General features: G+C 47.4%; 1 protein-coding gene across 28 annotated transcripts in view; it reads left to right on the top strand.

Annotated features, from left to right (window-relative positions):
• Positions 1-17,982: 17,982 nt before the first annotated feature.
• Positions 17,983-27,521, top strand: part of LOC135189744 (protein disulfide-isomerase TMX3-like) — a 50,271-nt gene continuing 40,732 nt past the window's right edge. For 7 of the 28 annotated variants that reach the window (XR_010308263.1, XR_010308264.1, XR_010308266.1 and 4 more), the window contains exons 1-3: positions 17,986-18,151; positions 21,039-21,281; positions 24,612-26,143. The gene's annotated coding sequence lies outside the window, so the exon portion shown is untranslated. The other 21 variants (XR_010308278.1, XR_010308280.1, XR_010308279.1 and 18 more) reach the window with 15 other exon arrangements.

A 27,521-nucleotide genomic window follows, 5' to 3' on the forward strand; every position in this document is an offset into this window, starting at 1 on the left:
ATTGACTACAACTGAGGCTTGACACAGAGAAGTGATGTAGCTGCTGACTGCAATGAAGATTTATCAGAGGTGAATGTGGCACATATGTGCAGTGCAATCTGCCTGACAGACCAGGCGTGAGCCCCTTTGCTTACATCCTACTGTCCAGATGACATGTGACAGATAAGTAGAGATAAAAATGAGGAATGTGTTCTGAATTTATTTTAGACAAACATCTGTTGATGGTTCAGAGTGAGATTAACAAAATAAAGGAAATGCACATTAAAAATATAATGAAGAATGCTGTGACTTGGTCCTAGAGAAGGCTAGAATCCACAGGATATTTAGGTAAGATGGGAAAGGTGACGAGAAGAGGTGTTTGCTGTTTATACAAAGAAGTGACTTAGAGATGAACCATGGGTCCTGGCTTTCAGGTGCTTTTCTAGGGAAGGTGTTTCTGTAGACCTGTTACTCATGATTAAGGTACAACTAGTTGGAAGTGTGACGGCTTCAGTATCGACAAGGAAATGGCAACATTTAAGATCCTGAGCAACACCATCAGCTGAAAACAGCCATGAAATTCAAGACACCAGATTATAGGTTGTTCAGGGAACTGGTAGGGAGGATCCTGTAAGAGACAAAAGAGCCATGAACAGCTCACCAGTCTTCAAGGACGTCATCCTCAGAGATCAAAAATCATTCACCCTGGTCTGAATAGGGATTCATATGGGCATGCATGGCAGGAGGAAGCTGGCTGGAGCACCCTGAGTAAGTTCAACTCAGAGTGAAAGAAAATTACAAGAGATGGAAGCAGGAACAGGCAAAGAGAAACACAGAAGCACTACCAAGGCAAGCAGAGATGGAATTATGAAGGCTAAAACTTGGCTGGGGATTAAAACGGTGAAGCAGGAACAAGAAGAGCTTCTACAGATATATTGGCAAAAGCAAGATCAGAGTAAATTTGACTCCCCTTCTTAATGAAACAGGTGATCCTGTGCTGAAAGGACATGGAAAAGGCTTAGGTACCTGTGCTGGTTTGAGGCTATTTGGAATATGTTAATGAGAGAAATTAGATCACTGGCTGTGAAAAGAAAATAATAATAGTGATGTCTATATCACCCACTGGTTTTGCTGAGAGATATAAAAAGTCATGACAATAACAAAGTTTCTCAGTCTGTGGCTTGCTGCTTGCCTTGTTCACTTCCTCTGCCTGAACCTATGTTACTTAATCTAATTTCCTTCTAACCCCTTGTTGGCTCTGGCATCTCACACCTGTTTTCTCTGCAAATTAATCATGTAAGCTTTTTATGAAGGCTTAATTGATTATTTCTGAGGTGAAGTGGAAGGAGACAGGGGTTAGTTGGGAGCCCTTCTGGGCAGTCTCACTGTTCAGGAGGGGTTTTGAATTTCTGTATTATTTCTAACTTATATATAATTGTAAATATCTGTATATATACTAGTAAATATGTGCTGTGCTGTAATAACAGCTTCATTTTCACTTCCAGCCATCTGAGTTAGCCTAGTGATTCCAAGTTGTGGGGGGGGGAGGGGGAGAAACTCCCAAACCACATCCGTACCAAATACTTCCCCTGCTTTAGTATTCACAGCTCACAAGCCATCGTGGTCCCGGTGGCTTCAAGTGAGATAGATACTGCCCAAAGCAGATGACAAAGACTGCTTAAGTAAGCTGGACATACTCAAGTCCATCAAATGTATCAGGAGGTATTCAAGGATGTCAAAGGAACCAGTTTAAGTCATTGAAAGGCACTTGAAAAACCACAAACAACAAAACAGTTAGAGGAAGCTGTTCATCCTAAACTCCAGTGTCTGGGAAGATGTGCATCCTTGAGGAAGCCATTTTTAGGCAGGCAACTGGGAGTATTTATCAAGGAATTATTAAAAAAAAATACATCTGCACAACTTGACTATTCTCTGTGATGCAAGGTCTGGCTTTGTGGATGAGGAGAAGGCAGCAAATGTCACCTAGTCTTCAGCAAGACTCTGCTAGTTTGAAGCTATCTAGAATGTTTTGGTGAGAAGAACTAGATTACAGGCTGTGGAAGGAAAACAATGGTGATGTCTATTTCCCTCATAGGCTTGCTGAAAGATCTAAGAATAAGAATCCAAACATAGATAATGCACTTCTCCTGGGGAGCTCCAAGCTGCATTTCTCTAGCCTCTCTGCTGTTTCTCTGATTAATCCACTCTGCTTCCTAACCCCTTGGCCAAACCTCCATCCTTCCTTGGGGCTGGGGTAAGGTTGAGAAGGGTAGAGGGAAGGTGAAGGGGCGGTTGGGAGCCCCTCCTGGGGACTCAGGTTTCTGGGAGGGCTGTTGTGTTTCTGTATTACCTTTTACCTTTCTATTTCTGTCTATAACTGTGTATACTGTAAATATCTGCTTGTACATTGAGCTAAGCTGTAAATAATAAGCTTCATTCAGTTTCCAGAGCTGGCTGAGTCTAGTCTGGGTGATTTACAAGTGTGGGGGGGCGGGGAACACCCAAACCATGACAAAGACCTTCAGCACTGTTTCCGACAGTGCCCTTGATAAAGCTTTAGAGCAAGCTGTGGAATTTTTGTTCAAAAGTCTCTGAGCAGTTTGGCCTAACTTTGAAATCAGCCCTGTTTTGAAGCCTGTGGCAGGATGGATTAGATAGCCTTTTGAGATCTCACTCCAAATTATTCTGTGGTTCTATCACTGCATGACTAGACTCGCTTGTGTTCTGACTTATATGTGCAACTCTGCTGCAGACATATCAAATGTTTCTGAGGGATTTCTAAAATGATGCAGTCAATTGAATACTAAAAGTAATTTCTTTCACCCTATCTCATGTGTTTATATTAATCTTCTCACAAAGCCTGTTTCCATGGTCAGTTGCAACAAATCTACCTGATCAGATCTGAAAATATATTCTCACAAATCTGGCAGAAGTCATCTTCCAGTGATGCAGTCATAGCAACTGAGTAGGCAACCAAAGCAAGATGGTTCTTGAGGAGGCTGTCTTCCTAATCGATGTGAAACTTCTAATTACTAGCACATGTGCTCATTAGCACCCATTTTGACCTCTGCAGGGCTTCAGTGCACAGATTTGTAATATTACAATTTCTACCTTTTCTATTCTGTAATTTTAAGGTTCTCAGTCTGCATCAGCAGAATTCTGAATTCTACATGTGTTCAGAAGATGTGTTTGACTGGAAGTTTCAGTCATATGCTAGCTGTCATCTACGATAATGTATCAAGTCCAACAGGCAGAGAGGTTTTAACAACTAGTAAAAACACCACTGAATTGAATTTATTGAGGGAAGCTTTCACTTCTTCCTCCAACAGGACTGCTGCTCTAGTGCCTTTCAGCATGATTCCTAAGGCATTCATTTGTTAAATAACATCCACTATTTCTAAAACATGTTTGTGAGGTTTCACAAACAGCTGTTAACAGCAGCACTGTAGGATCATATTTACAAGGCCTAGTGAAATGGGAGAGCAAGCGTAATTGGGTTGAAATTGGAAAATAAAAACTCATTCCAGGGTGATGAGGTCTGACATATTATCAAATGGTGAGGATTAAATTAAGATCAGTGGACAGTGCTTGTTCTCAGTGTTTCATTGCAAGACTAACAAATGTCTCATAGAAATGCACAGTTAAGCATGACTCCTTCTATTACTAATCATAGAATCACAGTGTCAGAGGCTGGAAGGGACCTTGAAAGCTCATCCAGTCCAACCCCCCTGCCAGAGCAGGAGCACCTAGACCAGATCACACAGGAATGTGTCCAGGAAGGTTTTGAATATCTCCAGAGAGGGAGACTCCACGACCCCCCTGGGCAGCCTGTTCCAGTGTTCTGTCACCCTCAAGGGGAAAAAAAATTCCTCCTCATGTTTAAATTAAACTTCCTATGCCTTGGCTTTTACCCATTGCCCCTTGTCTTGTCATCGGGCATCACCCAGCAGAGCCTGGCTCCAGCCTCCTGGTACCCTTTACATAATTATAAACTTTGATGAGGTCACCCCTCAGTCTCCTCAATACTAATACTCTTTTCTGGACTATTTGTCCCAAATGCTTATGGTTATTTTATTTACTTGTAAAATACAATTTTAGGTGTTTTTTTTAAGAAAGAGAAAATGATGTCAATTTAAATCAGATGCTTGGAAATAGTTTATCTGCATCCTTAGGGAAAACCTCAAATGTACCCCCAGATCATTCTTGGATGAAAAGTTAGGCATTTGAAAAGTTAGATTTATGAAAAGTTTGAGGCTTCTTCCTCTTTAAGAAAAAGCAGTTGATATTAATAAGAATCGCTAACAAGTGAGCTGATTTTAAGGTATCTATTCAGTGCCAACTACCTCTTGCAGGAATGAAAAATGGTTCCAGTGACTTAAATGAGTTTTGGATGTCTTTAAAAAAGGCTGAGTGGATGCAACAATGATTTACAAGATGTTGGATTCTAAATTGAATGAGAGGAAGCACTTTGGGCACTATCCCATGCAGCAAGTTGACATGCCATTCTACAGCTTCTGACCTCATCATTTCTTAACACCACCTGGAAAACAAAGAGACTATGTTGCTAGAACCCCTGCTGCACCTCTAGGCAGGTTACAGTATCACCTCCGTGAATGACATCTATGTCACATTTGCAGCGCATTAGGAAATCCTTAAAACTCTGCAGATCAAAACAACACAGATTTTCATACTGCCCTTGAAGTGATGACCAAATACAGTCACTTGCAAATGGCAGAAATGTGAAACCATAGATCTGTTGGGAATTTTAATGTCAAAGATCCATTTATATCCTAAGTGATATATTCATCCGATTTTCAACAGAGAAAGCAGAAAAGCACCATCATCTCCGAGAATGGTTGTTTCTATGTGATTTTAAATGTGATTGCTTCTCTGTGAAGTTTCTCACAGCTTTCTCCAGTTATGACCCGTTTAACACAACCTGGTAAATATTTCTAGCTCACTCATTTATTTAAAACAACATGAGTAGTTATACTTGCAGTAAACAGACCAATTCATGAGGTAGATTCCAAACCTTGTGCAAGCTAGGCTGCATGTGATAGATCCCCCCAAATTCCTGATGAACTAGAGTCAGTCCTCACTCATAGGTTAGCAGTTGGGCTTGCAGGTCTTAAAGGTCTCTTCCAACGAAAATGATTCTGAGATTCTGCTTTGCAGAGACATCCTAATGGACATCTGCTGAGCAGCACCAGAAGTTGACTATAATAATGCTGGGGTGTTTTTAATAGCTTTTGTTCAGTTCTTAATCTGAGGTATTTCTTTACATCTTTGTCTTATTTCACAGAAGCACAGAATGTTAGGGGTTAAAAGGGACATTGAAATATCTTCTAGTCCAACCCCTGGGCAGGATCATCTAGAGTAGATCAGGACAGTTTGCCTTCTGAGCTGCAAGTGCACATTGACATTGTTTTGAGTAAGGCTGAATGAACATCTCATAGTTCAAACTTCCACATTTTGTACCCTGAGTTTATTCCTACTCTTTGCAAAATATATGCATGTAAACATATTTTAATTGTGAATGGAGAGACACACAGATAAATCAATGTAGTGTTATTCAGGAACAGATTTAACAACTGTAACATATTATGCAACAGTTGTATCCAACTATAAGTTAGACAAACCTCAGAAACAGAATTCTTCAATCTAGAACCCATGGAAAGGAGTAACGGATTCCTAAAATGCCTAACACCAGTATTTACATCTGTCTGTCTGTCTGTCTGTCTGTCAGTAGCAGACTAAAACCCAGAGCATTAGGAAATAATCCCCTAAGAAACACGGTGTGTTTCTGAAGGGATGACAGTGCACGTGGATCCATTTTTAAAATGCCCCTAATACTTCCCTGAGTACTCATCCTACTTGTGTAGTCAAAGAACTGTTCAGAAGGGCATATCGCATCTTTAGGTTCTTTCCTGAAGAAATTATTGAAGTGTATTTCAAAGGTAAATGCAATTTGTGCTGTGTCCTCAGTAAAAAATTACACAGTAGCACTCACATGCCTCACTCAGAGCCACTACACAGATCTGCCTTTTTAGCGTATCTTGTGTGAGACCCTCAAAAAATTTGTTCAAACACTACTGTTTCCCTGTCAGCTAACTTTTTGGGTTATGTTTTAGCAAAGCCTGTCAAATCTTGCCGCAGCCACATGAAGCCTTTTGGTTAATGTTTGAATATCCTTTCATGGTAGTCACTCAGTGCTCATTTCACCGTACCTGAAAACCTGGCAGGATAGCAAAAACTAAGGTTCTGTGTTGCTTATTACTTTCACTTTTAAATATGTTGGTTAAACTAAATCTTGCACCAGATCCTCCCCCATTAGATAACCAGCCAGGGTTTGATATATTCAGTTTTTATAAGATGAAAAGGTTTCCTGTTTGGTTTTTTTTTTAAGCTGCAACTTTTCTGACAAGTAAGAGCAAAGGTGTGACACAGAAACTTTATGAGCTCCACAGCCCCCAGCTGTGTAATTAAACGGAACAGTATCTGAGCCTCAGGAACACCTGCTGCACTCTGCTCAGCTATGGCTCTGTTCTCTAGGTTTCAAAGCAGAGAGGCAGCCCAGGTCCCGGGCGCTAGGCTGAGCGTGTTTGCTGAGCCCCGGGGCTGGGGCGCCTACCTGCAGCTCCAGGTGCAGCAGCGCCACCGCCAGCGAGAAGGTCCCGCAGCAGGAAAGCCGTTAGCGCTTGCCGCGGTGGAGGAGAACCGGGCTTCCTGGTGGCACGGCAAAAAGGAGAGTGGCACGGGCAGGTCCTGCATACTCCCAGATCGTTGGCCGGGGAAGGAGTTCTATTCTGTGAGTTATATCAGGTGAGGCTGAATGAGAGGGTAGTAAAGGAAGAAGAGATAATAGAGCAGTCCTCTTAAAGGCTGCGGGCATGAAAGGTGAGTACCTGTGTTAGCATTGTTTGCATCGGTTAAGTAAAGCTGCCAAGGAAAACATTTGTGAGGGAAAATAGTTCAAAGAGGTGTTAAAGCCTGTACCGATGGCCAAACTAACACTGTCACTCCTCCAAGTAACTTGGCGCAATCTTCAGCAGCCAGCATGACAGAGTTTTACATTTGTTGCTAGCCATTCAAGAAGTATGGCATCCTTAATACTGTGTTGAGATCTCGCTAAGACCAAGAGAATATTTGACACAGGGGTCATGAAGCTGAATTAAGAGAAGGAAGAATCTTGCTTCCATATTTCCTCAGGAAATTTCCAACTGTTTCTTCCTCGGAAAGAACAAATTTCATTGTTTCAGCATGTACAGTGTTGTCAGTTCAGTAGCATATAAATACGTACTCAGGGTAGGCACAACACTGAGAATTTCCAGCAGCACCATCAAAATTTCAGATGGCTTTATCGCAGCATGCATTGTAGAATAGATAAAAAGGACCTTGCCTTTATCTAGGAGTCACTCGTTACACATGCACTGCTTTAGACCATTATAGCTGTGACAGTACAACTAATAGACAATTTTTTGTTTAAAAAATGCAACTTAGCTTGATACAGGCATCCAGTACTTCAGGCCAAACAATTAAATTAATTTCTTCATAAAATAGAAGAAAACTGTGTCTCTTAAAGGAAACCTTTACCTGATTTTAAACCAAGACAATGTTGTCTGTTGTACACAGCTGCGTAAAAATGGGTGTCTGCTGCCGAGATGGAGGGACATAGAGGAAACACTCCTCGCATCATGTTCTCTTCTATTTTCATAAGTGTTCATCTGGTAGAATTAATTCAATGTCTTTACAATTAGTTGCACGTGTAGAAACTGAGAACCAAGTATTTCTGTCAGAAAAAGTCTAGAAAAATGGAAACGCGTCATTAAAGGATGAGCACGTTGCCAATTTTCTGGTAATTATTCAGGACTCTGGAATTCTGTGGGAAAGAAGTCCAAGTTTCTAAGAGATGGAACATTTTGTGCAACTTTCCCCATGCTTAAAAAAATTTCTGTTTAGTTGAAAAATGAACATAGAAATGGAATGCTCCTATTCCCACACTCCTGTGTTTCTCATATCCTGAAGCAACAATCTGAGTCTCCTTTCTCTTGTCAAAGTACTACTTTGAATCAGAATTTTAAAACATTCTGAAGTCTTGACATCCTTTAAAGGAATGAAATAGTTTTGTACACATACTTTCAAATGATGTGTCTACATTTTATATACATACATGTCTAAAAGTGTGTAAATTTTTTGATTTAGCAAGTTGAAATTTAGATTCTCTATCTTTGAGGATCATGAGGGCATGGAGGGGGAAAGTGCTTGCTTGCTTTCTCCTAGCCAGGAACTGCTAGGTTTTTCTGTAAGCCTGTGTATTACCCATCCGACTGCAAATCAATTCACTCTTGGTTCCTTGAGGAATGAAAGGTCTTATGTGCCCATTCAGACTGACAGAGTACCCACTCAAAGCATCTTCTTGACCTACACATAATTCACTGAGTGGGAAAGCTCCCATTGCCACCTTTGTAGAGATAAGGAGGCTTCAGGGAGGGAATAGAAAAAGCAAAATCACAGAATCAACCAGGTTAGAAAAGACCTCTGAAGTCACAGAATCCAACCTGCCACTTAACCCTTTTAATTAACTAACCCATGGCACTGAGTGCCTCATACAGCCTCCTTTTAAATACCTCCAAGGATGGTGACTCTGCTACCTCCCCAGGCAGCCCATTCGAGTGGTGTGATGATTTGGATGTTACCTGTCCCCCCACGCTTAAGAAAATCACCCAGACTAGACTCAGCCACTCTGGAAAATTGAATGAAGCTTTATGTTTACAGCTTAGCACAATATACAAGCAGATATTTACAATCTATACAGAAATACACAAGTTTAAAAGTACACAACACTCCTCCCAGAAACCGGAGTCCCCAGGAGGGGCTCTCAACAACCCTTCCACCTTCTCCCCACCCCTCTGCCTTACCCCAGGCTTTGCCTCACATTTCAAGTTGAGTTCGGCGGGCTGGCCAGGAAGATTAGCAAATGGAGTAGTCACACAGACAGGAAGTTAGGTTTGAGAGGTGTGCAGCCCCAAAGACAGAGCAAACAGCTGTGCTATCTATGTTTATGTTCTTGTTCTTATACATCTCAGCAAGCCTATGAGTGAAGTAGACATCACCATTGTTTCCCTTTCACAGCCTATACTCTAATTCTTCTCACCAGAATATCCCAGCTAGGCTCAAACTAGCACAAATAGGCAATGACTCTTTCTGTGAAGAACTTCTTCCTAACTTCCATCCTAAACCTGCCCTGGTGCAGTTCGAGACTGTGTCCCCTTGTTCTTCACTGAATGCCTGGGAGAAGCATCAGTACAATCAACCGGATTTGTGTGATTGGCACAGAGAAAATGAGAGCCACTTGTACAGAATAACAACTCCATGCCTCACAGTTTGATGTGACCTGCGTGCCCCCCAGTCATCCACCCACACAGAATCCAAGTACTTGGACCAAACATTTCTGGCTGGTGAAGTGCTCAAACTCCGTGTGTCTGCCCGAGGCTTCACTCTGTGGGTGCCAGAGCCTCTGCTCTGCAAATTCAAGCTAGATAAACCCTCCCATGTTCAGTGGGCACTGCAGACCTTGGTTTGGCCTGCACACAAGTCCTTATCCTTAAGGAGAAACTGTGTTTTAAAAAACCTGGACCCATTTGCTGTGTCAGAGTTGTGATATAAATTGAAGTTGCTACAAGTCAAGCACATTATGGACTGGAATTTCAGCACCTCACTTACCTCAAGCAAAATGTAATACTGGCAGCTAAGAAACAAATACCTGCCAGTTCAGATAGACTGTAGAATTACTGTCCTGAAGCAAACACCTACTGACAGTTTAGGTAATCTGTACAGAGCAATGACTACAGCTCAGCTGCCCAAAGCCTGGTAAGATGTTTTTAAAAGTTATTTCTAACACTTTGCCAATCTTTAACTGTTTGGGCTGAATTTGCCTGGATGAGATAGCTGTCTTGGACTGACTTCTTTTGGAAATTTCATTTATATGGTTCAGTTATTTCCAAGCCACTTAGAGGAAAACACAGTGCTGCATTCCTGATAAATAGGATTCTACTTTTATCCTGAATTCATAGTTTCAGTGCAATTTTAAAGTAAAATCACAACAACAACAAAGAAGCCATTCAGACATGTGGAATGTCAAAATTATAGCTTCTTCTTGCAAAGAAGATGACATTAACAAGTTTTCACAGTTTCTCATGCAGCAGCAGCCAAATGGAACCATTACAGAAAATAGATGAATAGGAAATATTTTTTTAACTGATCCTTTTCAGTTTACTTATTAGATAATGGTTATCCAAAATTAAACCATTATCAACGTGTCCTTACATTTCTGAGTTGTTTTAAATTCAGTTTTGGGGAGGGGAGAGATGGGTACCAAAGGATGGGAAGAGAACATATTCAGGATGGAAACAAATACCTTTCAAAACCAGAAGAGCAGTCTGCTCACAGTGAGCCCCTTCCTTAAGAATAAAGGTACAATAAAACAAACAGAACAAAGAAATTGTTATTCACCTATGAGAATGCCACCCACTAAGTCAGCTAGATATCTCTCCCTACAATAGATCAGACTTCCTGACAACTTGGCCTGTGTCAAAAGGATAACCTTAGAAAAAAAAACACATCTAAACTCTATCCTCCACGGTACATGAGCATACACAAACCAACTATTTAAGATGATCGAGAAAGGCAGTGGCAATGTCCTGAAAAGGTACGTTGTACATCTCAGGTGGAATTTCTAAAGAGCTACTTGGACAAATTCTTGAGAGCAATCAGAGCTTGTCTGCACCACCCAGATGGCATCTGTGGTCACAAATAATCCACATGTTGCTGGCCAGGACCCCTCTGCCATTAAAAAAATCACTTTCTGGCATATCTATGTCCCTGTTAGGCAGCTGTTCTGCTTCCAATACACAGTCTAACCTGGATGGTGCTGTAGCAGAGCCATTTTGCTCAGTCAAAAGTAGCTGTTTGCAACCGACTAATTTTATATCTGGGACTGACCTTCTCCCCTTACTTCAGCCTTGGCCTTTCTTATTGCATCTCTACATTCTCAGGCACTATTTCTACAATCCTCCCAACTGACCAGATCTTTTTCCCACGCACTGTAAACCTCCTTATTCTTTTTTATTTTTTCCCCCAAAGTTCCCTGCTTATCCATGCAGGTCTCCTGCCTCCCTTACTTCACTTTTTTTTTTTTTTTTTTTTTTTTTAGGAAATCCATTTTCCTTAAGCTTTGAGGAAGTGCTGTTTGGATATTAACAAGCTGTCTTGGGCACCCCTTCTGTCAAGAGCCCTAGCCCATCCCAGACAACAAAATAGTCCTTGAAATCAAACAAGGAAAAAAATTAATTGATTTCCCAGTCTTAGGTGTATGGAGTACACAGAGTGACATCAGAGAAAAGAAAGAGAACTGTCAAGATAGGAACTTTGGCTCAAGGAGTTGTTGTTTCAGACCAGTGGCTGATGGAAGATCTGTCAAACAGTGGTTTCTCTGTGATAATTGTATTTGTTATAACCCTTCTTGAAGCATATGCTACTAACCACTCTCAGAGACAGATTACCAGACAGTGCAGATCTTTAGCCTGATCCAGCGCTGCACCTCTTGGCTTTTAAGACCAAAAAGTGATGCATGAAGTAAACCCAAGCAGCAAGAATTTAAACACAAGTGGCAACAGTGTCTAGATATTTGGATCTGTTACGAAGTGTGTGATCAAAAGCCAAATCCCTGCTGAGGAAGCAAAATTGATGAGATCAGTTCAGACACAGGGTTCTGATTCAACTCAGCTTTCATATTACATGTTTTAAAACAATTTATTACTGGAGAAGTCTGTGTATTTATATTGCATTAGCAGAAATTTCACATGTATGAAACAAAGGATATTATTTTGCAGCCTTCTTTCAAACATAGGAAGTTTCAGAGTACTATCCTGTCCTCCATAAAATGAGGAACGAATATGACTTTTCAATTTTCACAGTAATTTTTACAGTCAAGCATAACAAACAAGATAACAGATTTCCCAGATGTCCAGAGCTCCAGAGACACTGTTATGAGAACTAGATTGCCTTCTCTTGTACCAAGGGAGATTTACACACTTGGATGTAGTCTTTCAGAGTTGAAAATATATGAGAGGCCGCTGTGCTCTGTACAAGAGAAAGGGAGGTGTAAAATGTCCTTTCTTTCACCAGAACGAACCAAATGAGGCTACAGCATAATTATGTAAAGCTGGCTCTGTTAGTAATTAATATCTTAAAGTTTTAGAAACTGCTTAAGTCATTTCATCTCCGCATACTCACCATATGAAACACAGCTCCCTTCCTGCAGACTACACAATATATGAAAGAGTGATTAATTGGTGCAATTTTGGACGCGAGTTGCTGACTTGTCCTGCTCTCAGCCTGCAGTGTGCTGATGCAAGCCTGCCATCAAGTGGTAGACGAAGAGAGAACGCGGCGAAGAGCTAATCCTGTAGTTCGGGCCTATTAAATACAGGAGACCTACTGTGCCCTGAAATGCCACTTTTTTATCTCTAAATAGCAAGTGACAAATATTGATATGCCACCATAACATTGATTCCCCCCATAAGTGGGGAAAAGCTCTGTGGCTGGGAGCTTGGGGCAAGTTTTTGGGGTGAATTTGGACGACTCTGCATGCCGAAGGTGCAAATCTTACCAAGAAGGACGTCCCTGGCTGGGGTGGAGAAAAAGGAGCACAGCCTGTCAGCCGTCCCCACACTGCGGAGGGGAGTGGTAGGGGATGTGATGATGCAGCAGAGGAGGTAGGGGGGCAGAGTAGGGGATGGGGGCAGCCTCCCTAAAAAGCTGCTTGCAGCCTTGAATGTTTGAAATGCCTGAAATGTCTGGAAATTCTTGGAGGGGATTAAGAAACACTAAATTAAACTGTGTTACTGTGAGGTGTTCCAGTAGAAAAAAAGCAAACCTCTCGATTTTATCTAGATGTTGCAAAATGGTATTAATTTCTATGTAAAAAAGATAGCCCTGTATCTCCTCTATTATATATAAAGTCTTCAAGAATATATATAAAAGTCCTGGGTAACCCCACATGGTGTTTTGAGCAGTAAATATAAACTGCGTGTATATAAATGAAAAACAGTGGATTTTCCCTTGTGCATGGGGTGTTCTTTTTTAAATGAAATAGGAAAAAACAGAGCCGAGCTGAGCTTGCTCCCCGGGGGGAGTTCTCAGTGCTGCCGCACTGTGTTTAATTGTGGGCACTGCAGCTCCCTGGCGACGTGTGCCGCCCCCTCAGAGCTCAGTGCTGCCACTCTGTGTTTCTTTGTCGGCACTGCAGTTCGGCGGCGGCGTGTGCCGCTCCCTCAGTCCTTCGTGCTCCCGCCTCGTCTCTGTATGCCCTGAATGCTTGAAATGCCTGGAAAATGTGGAGGGGCGGAGATGAAAAGCTATTTAAACGTATAGCTATCAGTAGTAGGAGTGAAACAGACTACTCATTTTTTATACAGACATTATAAACATGTATTAATGTATAGTTTTAGAAGTATTTAAAATCAAAAAGCCCGTATACGCTCCGTTATAAAAAAGGCTTTAAGAGATGGAAGCCGGAGCTGTCACAGGACCACCGCACGCACTGTGGATTCTCGCCGTCTCAGTGAGTTGGAGCACGAGTGAGAGACAGTCTCATTGCTGTGGGATCAGAGCGGCTCGTTGCTGCGGAGTCCGCACATGCGCCGTATTGGGGCGCGTTGCTATGGAGTCGGTGTATGCGTCTTCGAGCGCGGCCTTGTTTGCATGAGCTGCGGAGGCAGCGTCGGAGCGATGCGAGCCGAGCAGGAGGGAGCGGCACCGAGCCGCGGAGCAGCGTCGGAGCGATGCGAGCCGAGCAGGAGGGAGCGGCACCGAGCCGCGGAGCAGCGTCGGAGCGATGCGAGCCGAGCAGGAGGGAGCGGCACAGAGCCGGCGGAGAGGCGGGCCAGGCCGGAAGTACCGGAGCTGGACGGAGCGGCTCCAGGGTGGTTCCGCCCGCCCCGCGATGACGTCAGCATGCCGAGCTGCCGCTCTGCTTTTGTGTCTTTATGGTCGCGCTCGCTGTTCAGCCTCTCCTGTCCCGCTCCGCCGCACTGCCGAGCCTCCGCCGGCGGCAGAGGGGATGGCGGGTGAGGTTTGGAGGTCTCCGGGGGCTTTCAGAAGACAGAAAAGGGCCTTGGGGAGCGGGGCCGTGGAGGGACTCCTGAGAGCCTCCCGGCTCTCCTGTAGGGCCCCTCAGCCCGCTCAGGCCCTGGCGGAGGCCCGGGAGACTACCGGGCGTGGCGAGCTGTGGGAGGGTAGGGCAGAGTCGACATCCTGCGAGGCTGGGGTGTCCTGTAGTGCTGGGGGAGCCTCTCTGGGGTTGGCGGTGGTCCCTTAGGGTCCCAGAAGCATTAGACGGGGTGTCTGGGAGCATAAAAAAATGGATCCGGGCGTATCAAAAGGGCTTTCGGGGACATCTAAACGGGTGGGGTGATGTAGAGGAGGTCTGGAAACATCTAAGGGAGGCCTGTGGCCCTCTTAAATGGGCCTGTGGGCATCTAAGGTATGTTTGGAGACAGGAAAAGGGGGCCTGCGGGTATCTAAGGGAGCCCTGGGGCCTCTGAATTTTCCCCTGGGGACACCTGGGGGATCTCTGGAGGGTCCCAAAGGAGCTGGAGAGACTCTCAGTGAGCTTTAGGGGTCTCCATGCGGTCTTATGTGGATTTGAGGGTGTTTTACTCTGATTTTCAGTGTCCGTGCATACCTGGAACCGCCAGCCACTACCCCTTCCGGCATCTAAAGGTGATCTGGGGGCACCTAAAGGGGTTTTGAGGGAGACACGTGGGGTCGGGAGGCATTTCAGAGGGTCTGGGGGCATCTAAAATTGGTCTGGGTGGTAAAAAAAGGGCTTTTGGGGGCATCTAAAGGGGCATGGGGGCATCAAAATGGGGTTTGTGGGTATCTAAGGGGGTACTGCGGCCTGGATTTTCCCCTGGGGCTTCTCTGGAGGATCCCAAAGGAGCTGGGAGTGCTCTCTGCGAGACTTAGTGTTCTCTGTGGAGTCCTCAGAGTATCTGGGGTCATCTATGGATTTGTGGGGTGCCATGTTTTGGGGTCTGACAGGATTCAGGGAGGTATTGCTTTGTATTTCAGTAGCCTCTTAGAGCCTGGGGCCGTGCCCCCTCCCAATGTGCCCAGGGAGTCAGGGGGTGTGTAGAGGACTTTTGAAGGTGTCAAAGGGGGTCTGGGTGTTTGTACAGGAAGTCTCTGAGCATCTAGAAGGGTTTTGGGCCCACTGAAAAGAATCTGTAGGCATGTAAACAGGGTCTAGGTACACGTAAAGTGAGTCTGAAGGCATCAAAATGGGATCTGGGGGCATCTAAAGGGCTCTGAGGTCATATAGAGGTGTCTGGGGGCCTCTGGGAGAATCTCTTTGGCACTCCAGGGGCATCTCTGCAGGGTTCCAAAGGAACTGAGAGTCACGTGGTGAGGTATTGCTTGCTGCCAGATGCTGCTATGGAGCTTGAGTGGCCTCCAAAGGGGTTTTGGAGGCATCTAAGTGCCATCTGAGGGCTCCTAAAGGAGTTTTGTGAGGGTGCTGGAGTCCTGGAGCAGGCTGCCCAGAGAGGCTGTGGAGTCTCCTTGTCCAGAGGGATTCCAGCCCCAGCTGGCCAATGCTGGGCAAGCTGCTGTGGGTGCCCTGCTTTAGCAGCAGGATTGGACCAGAGGTCCCTTCCAACCCTACAAATACTCCAAGCCAATGAACAAAAACCCCTCCAACATGAAACTGCTGCTAGTGCCGAAAAGGTGAGAAAGTGACAGTTTTCAAGAGCTCTTCACTCTTTTCTTCCCCTTCCAGGCTGTTCTTTATGTTCATCAAATCCTCAAAGAGTTTGGGTTGGATGTGACCTCAAAGCTCATTTAGTTCCAGCCCCTGTGCCCTGGGCAGGGACAGCTTTCACTAGCCCAGGTTGCGCCAAGCCTGTTTGGGGCTTTTTAGCTTGTTAATTAAAATATTTCAAGTGCTGAGAAAGTCTGAAGCAGTTCTTCTCCCCTCAGGACAGAGAGCACATTCTGTGGCCTCAGGATCCAAGAGCGTGCAGTCTGAGCCCGGAATGCCTGAAGCAGAGGAGCTGCCAACTTCCTGCCTGCCTGTGGCAAGCAGAGGATTCAGGCGAGTGTTTGGTTGGTGAAAATCAGGTTGGGAAATTTCATCTGAACCTCTTAATTGTCAATGTTTTGTTTTTTGAGAGGGCGGATGAGAGAGTTGGGGTTGTTGAGTGTGGAGAGGAGAAGGCTCTGAGGAGACCTTCTTGTGGCCTTGCAGCATCTGAAGGTGGCTCCAGGAAAGTTGGGGAGGGACTTTTTAGGGTGTTGTTCAGCATGAGGGTGGTGAGAGACTGGAAGAGGCTGCCCAGGGAGGTGGTGGAAGCCTCATCCCTGGAAGTTTTTAAAGGCAGGCTGGATGTGGCTCTGGACAACGTGCTCTAGAGCGAGGTGTCCCTGCCACAGGCAGGGGGGTTGGAAGTGGCTGATGCTTGAGGTCCCAACGCTGCCAATTCTGTGATGCTGTGATACAATCAGCATTGAGAAGCAGGGATGCACTCAAGCCTCTTTGGCTGCTCCACAAAAGGAGGGTGGGTTTTGTTGCTGCCTTGGCTGCAAAAGTGAGATGCAATTTTATGGTGGCTCTTGCCCAGTCTCTGCCAGCGCTGCCAGTAAGAGCCGCTGCCTCCCAGTGACCCCAGTCCCTGACGGTGCTCCCCGTAATTCCCAAAGCCTGGGCTCTTAGTGGAGCTGTTGGATAGCAGTAACCTTTGTCTCTCTTTTCTTGCAGTGCCCCCAGAAAGGACTTGGAGTGGCAGAGGTTCCAAGAGCTGGAAGCATCCCATGGTTTAATGCATGAGAGCAAGAGGCAGCATAGAGTCGTGGCTGCCAGTGATAAGTGCAGGGCCTGCAGGGTGATGTCAGGGTAGTAAATGTTGGGGGGCATGTGATAGGGTGGGAGCTGCAGCCCTGTGCGGCAGCTCTGCTAGAAGAGAAAAGCAGCCGGGGCTCAGCCGTGTGCCAAAGGTGCAAAAGTTCAGCAGAAGGATGTCCGTGGCTTGGGTGGAGAAGAAGGAGCAGAGCCTGTCAGCTGTCCTTGTCTCTGTCTTTGCTTGCCTGATGCCATAGCGGGGGTGTGGGCTGTGATGATGCAGCAGAGTGAGGGGTGGGGGCAGCCTCCCTTGCAAGGGTGCTTGCAGCCCTGCACGTTTGAAGGACCTGAGAATTCTTGGAGAGGTTTAAAACACACTGCAGACTGCGTTAGTGGGAGGTGCTCCAGGAGAAGAAGAGCTCTGTTTTTCCTCTAGCTCCTGCAGAACGGCCTTAATTCTGGTGTCAGCAGCTCCCCCTGTGTCTCCTCTGCTGTCTGTAAATCCCTCAAGAGTAGATCAAGGAAGTGCTGAGTAGCCCCAGCTGGAGTTGAGAGCTGTGCCTATAAACTGAGTGTGTAGGAGTGGCAGAGCGTGGGCTGTGCCTTGCGTGCGGTGTGCTGTTGGCAAAGGCAATAGGCAGAGCGGCGCTGGGCTGAAGGCGCTGCCCCCGGCCGGGCGCAGAGGCGCTCTCGGTTGTCTGTGCTGCCCTCCGGTGTTTGCTCGTGGGTACTGCAGTTGTGTAGCGGCTGCGGTGTGGCGCCGGTGCTGAGTGCTGCCACCGTGTGTTTGCTTGTCCACACTGCATTTCCTCAGCCGCGGCGATCCCCCGTTTCCCTGCCTCGTCTCTAAAGGCCGTGCACGATTGAAGTGGGTGAAAGCTGAGGGGAGGGGAGGAGAGGAGGGGAAGGTGAGAGGCGGGAGGGAGAGCTGAGAACTGGTTTGGATTTGTAAGTATTGGAGCGAGGAGTTAAAAGCGGCAGGCAGGGGGGGCGGGCCGGCGCTCGGGGGGGGGGCGCTCGGGGCCGGCGCTCGGGGGGCGGGCCGGCGCTCGGGCTCCGCAGTCGGACGCATGCGGCAGTGGGAGCGGGGCGGAGCATCGCGGGAGGAGCCGCAGGGAGCGGCAATGGCGCTGAGCAGGCTGCAGCGGAATGGCGGCGAGCACAGAGCGGCAGGCAGGCAGGCGGGCAGGGCGTTTCGGGCCAGAGGGAAGCCTCCCGCGTTCCCCGGCAGAGCTGCGTTCTTTGTCTCTCGCAGCAGAGGAGTTTGGGCAGGTGAGTTGCTCGGCAGCGGCGCCGCATCTGAGACGCGTTTTAGCGCAGCTGCCTTAAGTAGCCTTTGCGGCGCTGTCTGCACGTGTGCGGGGGTCTGGAGGCATCTGTAGGTACCCTTAGGGGCCTGGAGGGCTCTCTGGGTGTCTGTGGAGGTGGTTAGGGGTCGGTAGAGGTGTGTGTGGTGCTGTAGGTGTCTCAAAAGGCTGTGAAGGTCTTGAGGTGCCTTGCAAAGGTCTCGAGGTGTCTGTAGGGGTCTGCAGGGTTCTCTGGCAGTCTGTAGAGGTCTGTGGGGGTCTCTAGGGGCCTCTTAAAGACATGCAGGGGTCTGCAGGGCTCTATGGAAAGGTCGGGAGGGGTCCCTAGGGGTCTCTAGGAGGCTGGAGGGGTGTGCGAGTGTCTGTAGCATTCAGCAGGTGTGTGGAGGTTTCTGTTCTGGGCCCGCAGGTGTCTGCAGGCATCTTGTAAAGGTCTGCAGGGGTCTGTGGAGCTCTGTCAGGCATCTGTTAAGTGTCTGCAGGAATCCATTGAAGGTGTGGAGGGGGCTGCAGGGCTCTGCAGAGGAGGCTGTGGCTGTGTGTAGAGGTCTTAGGGGTGTGAAGAGTTTGCAGGGGTCTGTAAGGGTCTGCAGAGCCCTTGGAAAGGTCTGAAGTTGTCTGCAGGAGTCTGGAGATGTCTCTAGGGCACTGCAGGGCTCTGCAGGGGTCTGCTGCTGCGGGAGGAGTGGGCTGGCGGAGCCACGCCCCCCGGGCTGCGGAGCCACGCCCCCTCCCTGGCCTTTCTTGCCTGGCTCTGGTTGTTGCCTGTTTATTTGCATAGCCACACCCCCTGCCCCTTGCTGTCTAGTCCCCGCCCCTTTCTTTCTGAGCCACGCCCCCTTCCCTGTTCTGTGTCTGGTCCCCGCCCCCTTTCCTTAGCCACGCCCCCTCCGTGCACTGCCTATTCCCCGCCCCCTCCATAGCCACGCCCTCTCCCCATGCTGTGTCTAGTCCCCGCCCTCTCCATAGCCACGCCCTCTCCCCCATGCTGTGTCTAGTCCTCGCCCTTTCCGTAGCCACGCCCTCTCCCCCATGCTGTGTCTAGTCCTCGCCCTTTCCGTAGCCATGCCCTCTCCCCCATGCTGTGCCTAGTCCCCACCCTTTCCGTAGCCACGCCCTCTCCCCATGCTGTGTCTAGTCCCCGCCCTTTCCGTAGCCACGCCCTCTCCCCATGCTGTGCCTGGCCCCGCCCCCTCGGCTCCACCCCCACCCCACAGTAACTAATTATATGGTGACAGATTTGGAGCTTCCTTTGGAGGAGGAGTTCAGGAGGTGGCTGCTGATTGGTGGATTGTGATGGGCGTGGTTTGCCGCTTGTTCTGCCTCCCTCATTTGCATACATTTCAATATCAGGCTCTGCCTTTGAGTACCTTGGAGATGGGTTGGGGGTTGGGGAGGGGTTACCGGGAGGGTCAGCAGCTGATTGGTGGATCCTGGGGGGGCTGTGGGCATGGTCACCCCTGTGCCCCGCCCCCTCATTTGCATAAATGAAGGCAGAGTCCACCTGGCGGAGTTTGGTGCTTTATTGGGGGGGGGAACTGGTTAGGACGGGGAGGGTCAGCAGCTGATTGGTGCATCCTCTGGCGTGGGCGGGGCCTGCCCCTGCCCCGCCCCTCCGAAGTGCTCGATGGTCTCCAGCACAGCCCCAGCAGCTCCAGGAAGGAGGAGACCTCCCCCCGCAGGCCTCCAGCCCCCCGGGAGACCCAGAGCCTGCAGGGGGAGGGCTCAGGGACCCCCAGACCCTCCCAGGGACCTCCCAGGGACCCCCAGACCCTCCTAGGGACCTCCCAGGGACCCCCAGACCCTCCCAGGGACCTCTCAGGGACCCTCAGACCCACCCAGGGACCTTCCCAGGGACCTCCCAGAGACCCCCACTCACCTCCTTGTATGCCCCCACTAATCCCCCAGCCCCTCCCTGTCCCCGCCCAGCGCCCCCCAGTGCCCACTCAGGCCCTCAGCTTGTCCCCGCAGCACTGCAGCCTGGCCTGGGGGCGCTGCTGAGGCCTCTCCTCGGGCCGGGCTGGGGGCTGCAGGCCTGGGCCCAGCGCCCTCAGTGCCACCTGTGCCAGGCCAGCAGGCAGCGGCAGCAGCACCTCCCTGGCAGGGCAGGTCAAGGAGCTTCGGGGGAGGGACCCCAGCACCCCGCAGCGTCCCCCCAATCCCCTCCCACTGCTCCCAGTCCCCCCCAGGCACCCCTGGGACTCTCTACGGCACCCACAGACCCTTCCCCTCCCCCCCAGCCACCTCTGACCCCCGTCAAAACCTCACCCGGGGACCCCCATGACACCCCCAGACCCTCCCTCTGCTCCACTGCCCCCTCCCCCCAGCCACCTCGGACCCTTCCCAAGGCGCCCCCAAACCCCCCCAACCCCGGGGCCGCCTACAACACCCTCAGACCCTCCCCCTACCCCCTTCAGCCACTTCGGACCCCCCCCAAATTCCCCTGCGACCCCCCCAAGCGCCCCTGGCAACCACTGACTCATCCCCAGACCCTCCCCCCACTGCTCGCCCCCCCCCAGCCACCTCATCCCCCCCCCCGGGACTCCTCAAACCCCCCTGGGGCCCCCCCGAAGCCCCTCTGGGACTCTCCAAAACCCCCCAGCCCCTTCCCCCGCCCCCCCGAGCCCTCTCGGACCCCTCCCGGGACCCCCCAACTCCGCCTAAGACCCCCCCGGGGCTGGGTACAGCCGCAGCAGCTCGCTCCGCGCCGCCATCTTGCCTCCGTGCCGTCACTTCCGGCTGGCAGGCGACGCTCTGGGCTCTCCTCTCGCTGGTCAAAGCCGCTCTAGGCCTGCGAGCTCCTCCAGGCGCCACTGCGAGCGGCTCAGGGCCAAAGCAATGACTGTGCTCAGCTGCAGGGATGGATTTGCCTGCACTCAAGCTGCTGCTGCCAGAGCCCCTCCGTGTCAATCTGTGCTGCCGTTGGGTTCTGCAGCTCTCTCCAGCAAGCATGGCATGAGCTGAAGGAGCAGCAGGAGCAGCATGGCCGTTCCCCAGGCAGCAGGAGGGTTCAGCCCAGCACCAGCTCATGCGGGAGGAGCAGATGCTGAGGAACATCCCCCACGAGACGCAGGTGGCCAAAGAGGCTGGGTCAGGTAAGGCTTTGTGTGGAGTTTGTGCTCCTTCTGGCAGTCAGGTGCACCGGTTCTGAGGAGTAGAAGCATGGAGTGGTTGCTGTTGGAGAAGAGCTTCCAAATCATCCAGGGCAGCCCTTAAGGCAGCACTGCCAGGTCACCCCTAAAGCATGTCCCTGAGCAGCACAGCTGTAGGACTTTGCCTCCCTCCAGGTAGCTGCAGCCAGCAGTGAGCTCACTGATCAGACTCTGTGCTCAGAGCAGAGCTGCTGCAGCCCTCTCACCATCTTGGTGGCCTCCTCTGCACTGGCTCCAACACTTCCATGTCCTTCTTGTGCTGGGGACTCCAGAACTGCCCCCAGGACTGCAGATGGGGTGTGAGGAGAGCAGAGGCAAGGGGCAGAATCCCCTCCCTTGCTTTACTGGCCACACTGCTCTTGCTGCAACCCAGCACACAGTTGCTGTCTGGGCTGCATATGCACACTGCCAGCTCATGTTGAGAGCTTTTCACCAACCCAGACTCTTAGGTCCTTTTCCTCAGGGCTGCTCTCAGCCATTCACCACCCAGCCTGCATTTGTGCTTGGGATTGCACTGATGCAGGTGCAGGACCTTACACTTGGCCTTGTTGAATTTCATGAGGTTGGCCTGGGCCTGTTGGCTTGAGTTTTGATTGGAAAAGCTTTAGTAGTTTCATCTTGATGGCTCATCAGCATGTTATTGCACTCTAAAGTAAACAAATCTAGGTAAAGGAGTTAGATTTCAGGATATTTTGCCATATCAGTAGTTTATGTTGATCACTTGATCGCAGCCTTCTTGCCAGCTCTACTTGGTTACTTTTTACTTAGAGATATATTAAGTACATTGTTTTATCCTGGTAAACTACTCTCACTTCCAGTATGAGCTTTCAAGATGAGTGTTGCACTGTGTTGGATTTTTAATGGTAAGTAATTAGAGGAGCACTTCTGTCTCTGCAGATCTGAATAGGAGAAAAGTCCTTGGTAGAGTGGAAATCTTCTGTGAGGGGAATAATAAGCATTGTCAAAGACTGTGTTGAATGGTAAAGCAGTAGCAGAGCAGCTCCTCTAAGACTCATCAAGTTAGATTGGTAAATCCCATTCAGTGTTTTACCTAAGCTAATGCATGGTGTGCTCTGTTTGGTAAGGTGTTCCTTTAAAAACAAATCACTAGATACAGTAAGTGCAGCTTCTTGTTTGCCTCAGCTTTCTGTTCGTGTATGTGAAGGCAAGATTATGTCCCAGTTTGCCAAGTTTGATGTTAGTTTGTGAGAGGTTTTGTGTCTTTCCAATCCCCTCCCAGGCTGTCAGACCCTTACATCACAAATCTTTCTCAGATACTGTTCCAGCAGAGAGCTAGCACAAATTGTACATCTGGTCTTTTTTAACATCTGGCCTTAAAAAGTCCAATGTGCTGGCCAAAAATAGTGAATTTGAAAACAAATGTTTGAACAGATTTGGAGTGCAATAACAGTCCCTAGAGCCCAGAGCTGTTACTGTTGTGGAGGGGTATTTGAGCATACTGAAGAAAAGAGGTTTTGTGATTTAGAGCAAGTGAAACCTGCAAAGATATCCCAATCTTTGTGACTGAGAACTGAAATAATAACTTTACTCACACTTTTTAACTGGCATTTGGTACAGGCTCAGATGAATGAGTTTTCTTCAAAACAAAGACTGCTCTGGGGAGGCTTTTTTTATGGGGGGGGGGTGTGTGTGCACCCCTTTCCTCTAGAGCAAAGCTCTTTTCTCTTGAGTCTTAATGAAATATTGAAATGCTGTTTCTTACTCTAGAATCAGTAAAGTGTGTGTGTGGTGGGTGTTCTGCTTTGCCACTTCATGCAAAAAATGTATTGTTTTGCCTGCTAGAGGTGGTGTTTTGGAAGCTGAGACGTTGAGGATCTATAAGCTGACAAGATTTCTGCTTGGCAAGAGCAGCTGTTCCTGGGTGGAAGGCAGCTGTTCTCTTTCTGGCTACAGAGAGCAGGCTGTGGCTTCTGTTCTTTGATCCTGTGAGCATTGGCACACAAATCATGAGAAACAGGGCACAAGAAGCATGTTAGGAACTGAGTTCAGTGCCTAATGTGCACTTGAGTACCTGGTGTCAGCCACTTGTATTGCTTTGAGCTGAGAAGAAGCGTTGTCTTCAGGTGAAAGCAGGCATAATTTGTGAAGAGATGAAGCAGTTTAAGTGCCATTACTTAGCAGTCTGGATGTGTTTTTTTCCAGTGGCTTGCCAGTTATTTTTATCTACCTGGTCAGCTTGGTGCTTCAGAAAACAAAGTGAGTAGCCTGTGGTGGTGTTTAACAACTGGCAGAGACAGAGCTGTAGGGGTAGCTGCAGCTTTGCTTGCTATTGAGTGTGGTTCCAGAGTTATGCAGTATTTATGTTTTACAGTTGGCTGCACCAGATGCTCACAGAAAATTCCCTCTGGAGCAGCCCTTGGCTCAGACATAAGTAGCTGCCTGTCCCGTGATGCTATGAACTGTTCCCCAGTGCTGAATGGAAAGCAGAGAGCCTAGCACTAGGCATGGTGAAGGGAGAGATCCTGTTTATCTTCTCGGGGGCTGTCTGCTGGCACCCATTTTCTTTTGGCATTTAAAGTTAAGAGTGAAAATGTCACATTTGCAAGGTTAGACTTGCATTTCCTATCTGCATTTCATAATAGATGCAGTGTGAAGGGACTGAATTGGCTTGTACTTGCCTGAAAAAACAGGGCTTGCTTCTGACTTTTCAAGGTGAGTTTTATAGGAGAGCTGAAGAGGTATCCTTCAGTGACATTTTTCTGAAGTATGGACATGCTTTTATTTTTAAAGGCCTCCACAGCTGGCTGTTTTGGGGGTTTTTGGCCCTTGTTAACAGCAGTTTCTTAAAATAATACATCTCCAGTAATGGCTGTTCTTCCTATTCCCTGACTCTGGAGGAAACAGTGGGAAAAGACTTTGTGTGTCTGAGAGACTGCAGGTTTTCTTGATGGCTGAGATGGATTATAAACTTTTACAAGGAGATTCTAAGGGGTACCTGAGGAAACCTGCATTTAACTTTTTGTTTTGGCAGCTCGTGGCTAAAATATCACTGCTGATCCAAATTTGTAACCCTATGGCTTTGTTGGACTAACAGTTTGCACTGGCATGGTGGAGGAATGTTGTCACTGGTGTATTCTTCAAACTCTCTTATGCTACCTGTTCAAATTCTGCCACTGTGGGGATGATCTAAGCAGGCTGCAAGAGAGGTTTTGTTGGATGACAGTAGTAGTTGCTAGTTCTGGGATTGTTACCTTCTCACTAATACATGCAGTGTAATGTTTTGCCCTCTCTGGTGTTTGTCTTGTTTTTAAGGATGTTCAAGATCCATCAGTGACAGTGAGCTTTCCACTGGATGAAGATGCAAGTGTTTCTCTTGTTGCTGGGACCACGACTCCTTGGACCTTGCCCAGTAATCTGGCCCTTTGTGTTAATGCAGAGTTGCCATATGTAGAATGGAGAGGCAAGTGTTAACTGAAGGGGACATGTAATGAACATTTTCTTCTTTGAACCCTGTGAATATGTACTTCTGTTTTTCTGGATAGGCTGTTTTCAACTGGGTGCATAGCAGTTTGCTGGCATTGAATTAGTATTTTGAAGGATGATTTCCAGTTGCTGAGCTCTTCTTTTACATGCATTGTGAGGACTGTTCCCTAAAAGTAGCACACCTTTGACCTGTCGTCTGTAAGTCACACTGGATTTGGGAGCTGAGGAAGTGTGACTAGGTGTTGCCAGCTTTTTTAATTCCCTCCTTTCCTGGGGCTCAGGCTCCTAAGCAGATATGACAGCTAAGTTGGAGTAACTGAACTGTACTCTTAGCTCGTAACAGACTCAGGATGTCATATGCTAGTCTCAGCCTGACTCACCTTTCAGCTGCTCACATTTTCTGACTTTTCAGTGTACATTCAGTAGGGGGAAACACCCCCAAAAACCCGACAAAACAAAAACAAAAGAGGGAGAAGATATTCAAGGTAATGATGGCATTTCCAGTTCCAGCATGACCACATGAATGGAATGTGTGCCTAAGGTGATGCTGAATAAATCAAGTTGCAGATGCCTTTACAGTGGACTCCATGTGTTTGGGTTTTCTTTATTTGAGGAGAGGGCTAAATATGTTTTGGGTATCCCAGGTTTTAACATAAATGTAGTCATCTCAAAAAGCTTATTGTGTACTTGCAGAAATAGCCTACATCTGTCCGAGAGGCTGAGTTGTCGGGTCTGAGCGTCTGGCCTGCTGTCCACTGGTGGGATAGTCACCCTAATGAAGCTGGTAGAGTGGTAGTCAGAATGAGCTTTGCCATTGGGTGTCTCTTAAAATGAAATCTAGGCATCAAATTGATTGGAAGTCTCAAAGGCAGCATAAAGTAGAATGGTTACCCCTAATGTCAGCTTAACAACATGGATTTTAGGGAGCAATTTTCCTTCTTCCAGTTGCTTCCCTCTGTTTTAGTTACTGCTTTTCTTTGTCATGATGGTAATAGATGAGGTGGAGTATTTCTGCCTCAAACTGGAAACCACAGTGAAAATCAGTCAACTGGATTTCACCCTGTGCTTTCTGTCTAAACTTTTGAGCAGTGTTCACTATGTGGCTGTGTGAGGAAGAAGTAGCTGGGACCTAACTGTGGATCAGCAGGATTATTCTGAGCAGTTTTAGATCTAATATGATACCATCTTGTCTAAATGGAAAGGCTTTGTAATGATCATAATGAGGGTATTCAGCTGAGATTTGTGTAACTGTTTGTTTTCTTTTCTATTCTAGAGAGTGCCACAGGACAGATTTCCATTTGGATGGAATCCAGGCTGGTAGCACTGCACAAACCTGAAAGTGAATAGGAAATACTTGACAGGCAAGTACAGAAATGATTACACACTTGTTAAGCTTCAGTACTTTTATAGGTCAGAAGTTAGATGTTTTAAGAAGTTGTGTTTTGCCATAACCCAAAGATTAATTTCCCTGCCTGAGTGTATAGCTCACAAAAATCTGTGGAAGACATTGACATTTCCTAGAGCAACTTGGTCTTGTACATGAAGCTACAGATTGAGGAAAGGTTTCATTGGATCACTGTGGGGTGTGTGTGTGTGCAGTAAAGGTTTCTTAGTCCTTCACTTTCCTCTGTGCTTTCTTAGATAGTAATTTAACAGTCTCAGACCTTCTCTGAGATTGTCCAAATGCTGAACCCTTCTAAACATTGTGTAAATATTTGGAGGGAAGTGGGCAAAAGGAAATGCCACTTGTGTAGGATGGTCTGGTTGGTGGCAGTTGAGGCTTTTTGAGGACAACTCAGTTCAGTTGCAAAAAGTTATTTCTTCGCTGAGTCAGCAGGGGGGACACAGGTATTAAATTCTGTAGCTCTCAGACACAATCTGTGGCTTTTCCATTGTCAGGCAGTTAGGCCCCTGAGGGGAAAATGAATGCCATTTACTCTATACCAGGTGGCTGGGTGAGGTCAAGGAATGAACTTAATGAAGTCTTTCTGTATCTGAAGTCATCTGAACTTCCTGAGTACTCTCAGCTTTCCCACTCTCCCTCAAGCCTGCCTTTTTTTCTCCCTTTTCCCCCAGATGCAGATGGGTAAATTTTTGAGAGCACAAGTGGGACTACTTCTTTGTTTCACTGATGAGATGACTACCATCTCTACCATAATACCTTCAGCTGTTTTGCATAGATGGATTTGTCTTGGTGTATTGCCCCATTTTTGGCCATTGAGTGGCTTGTTGTTTTATTTAGCAGTGGTAAAGATGAAGTGATTAATAACAATGTTTCTCCCTTTGTGTGATGTTTCAGTCTACTTGCTTATTAAGCACTTTATTTCTTTGTCCTGTTTTTTTGCTGTTGCCTCTTTTGGGATTCTAGAGAATCCAAATGAGGTTTCTGATCTCTTGAGAGTGAAGAATTGCTGTAGTGACTTAAAATGAGTCTGTTAATACTCTAACTTAGGTCACAAGAAGGCAATGCTGTGTAAATGTTCAGCTTGAAGTTCAGGATTTTGATAAAAGTATTTCAGAACTCAAAAGAGAAAACTGAGAATGTGATCTACAATCCTTACCTGTCACTGACTTGTATGAAATAAGAGTGTAACCACATCCTCATTTTTTTAAGCTAGTTTTAGTGCTTCATGTTCTGTGTCTGAGTGTTCCCATATGTGTGGCTGGGCACTAGGATGCTTTTCTCTCATCTGATCCCGATTAAGCACCTCAAACATCCCTAAGCCTGTTTGTGGTATA

The sequence above is a fragment of the Pogoniulus pusillus genome, chromosome 34, assembly GCF_015220805.1.
Source record: "Pogoniulus pusillus isolate bPogPus1 chromosome 34, bPogPus1.pri, whole genome shotgun sequence".
Taxonomy (NCBI): Eukaryota; Metazoa; Chordata; class Aves; order Piciformes; family Lybiidae; genus Pogoniulus; species Pogoniulus pusillus.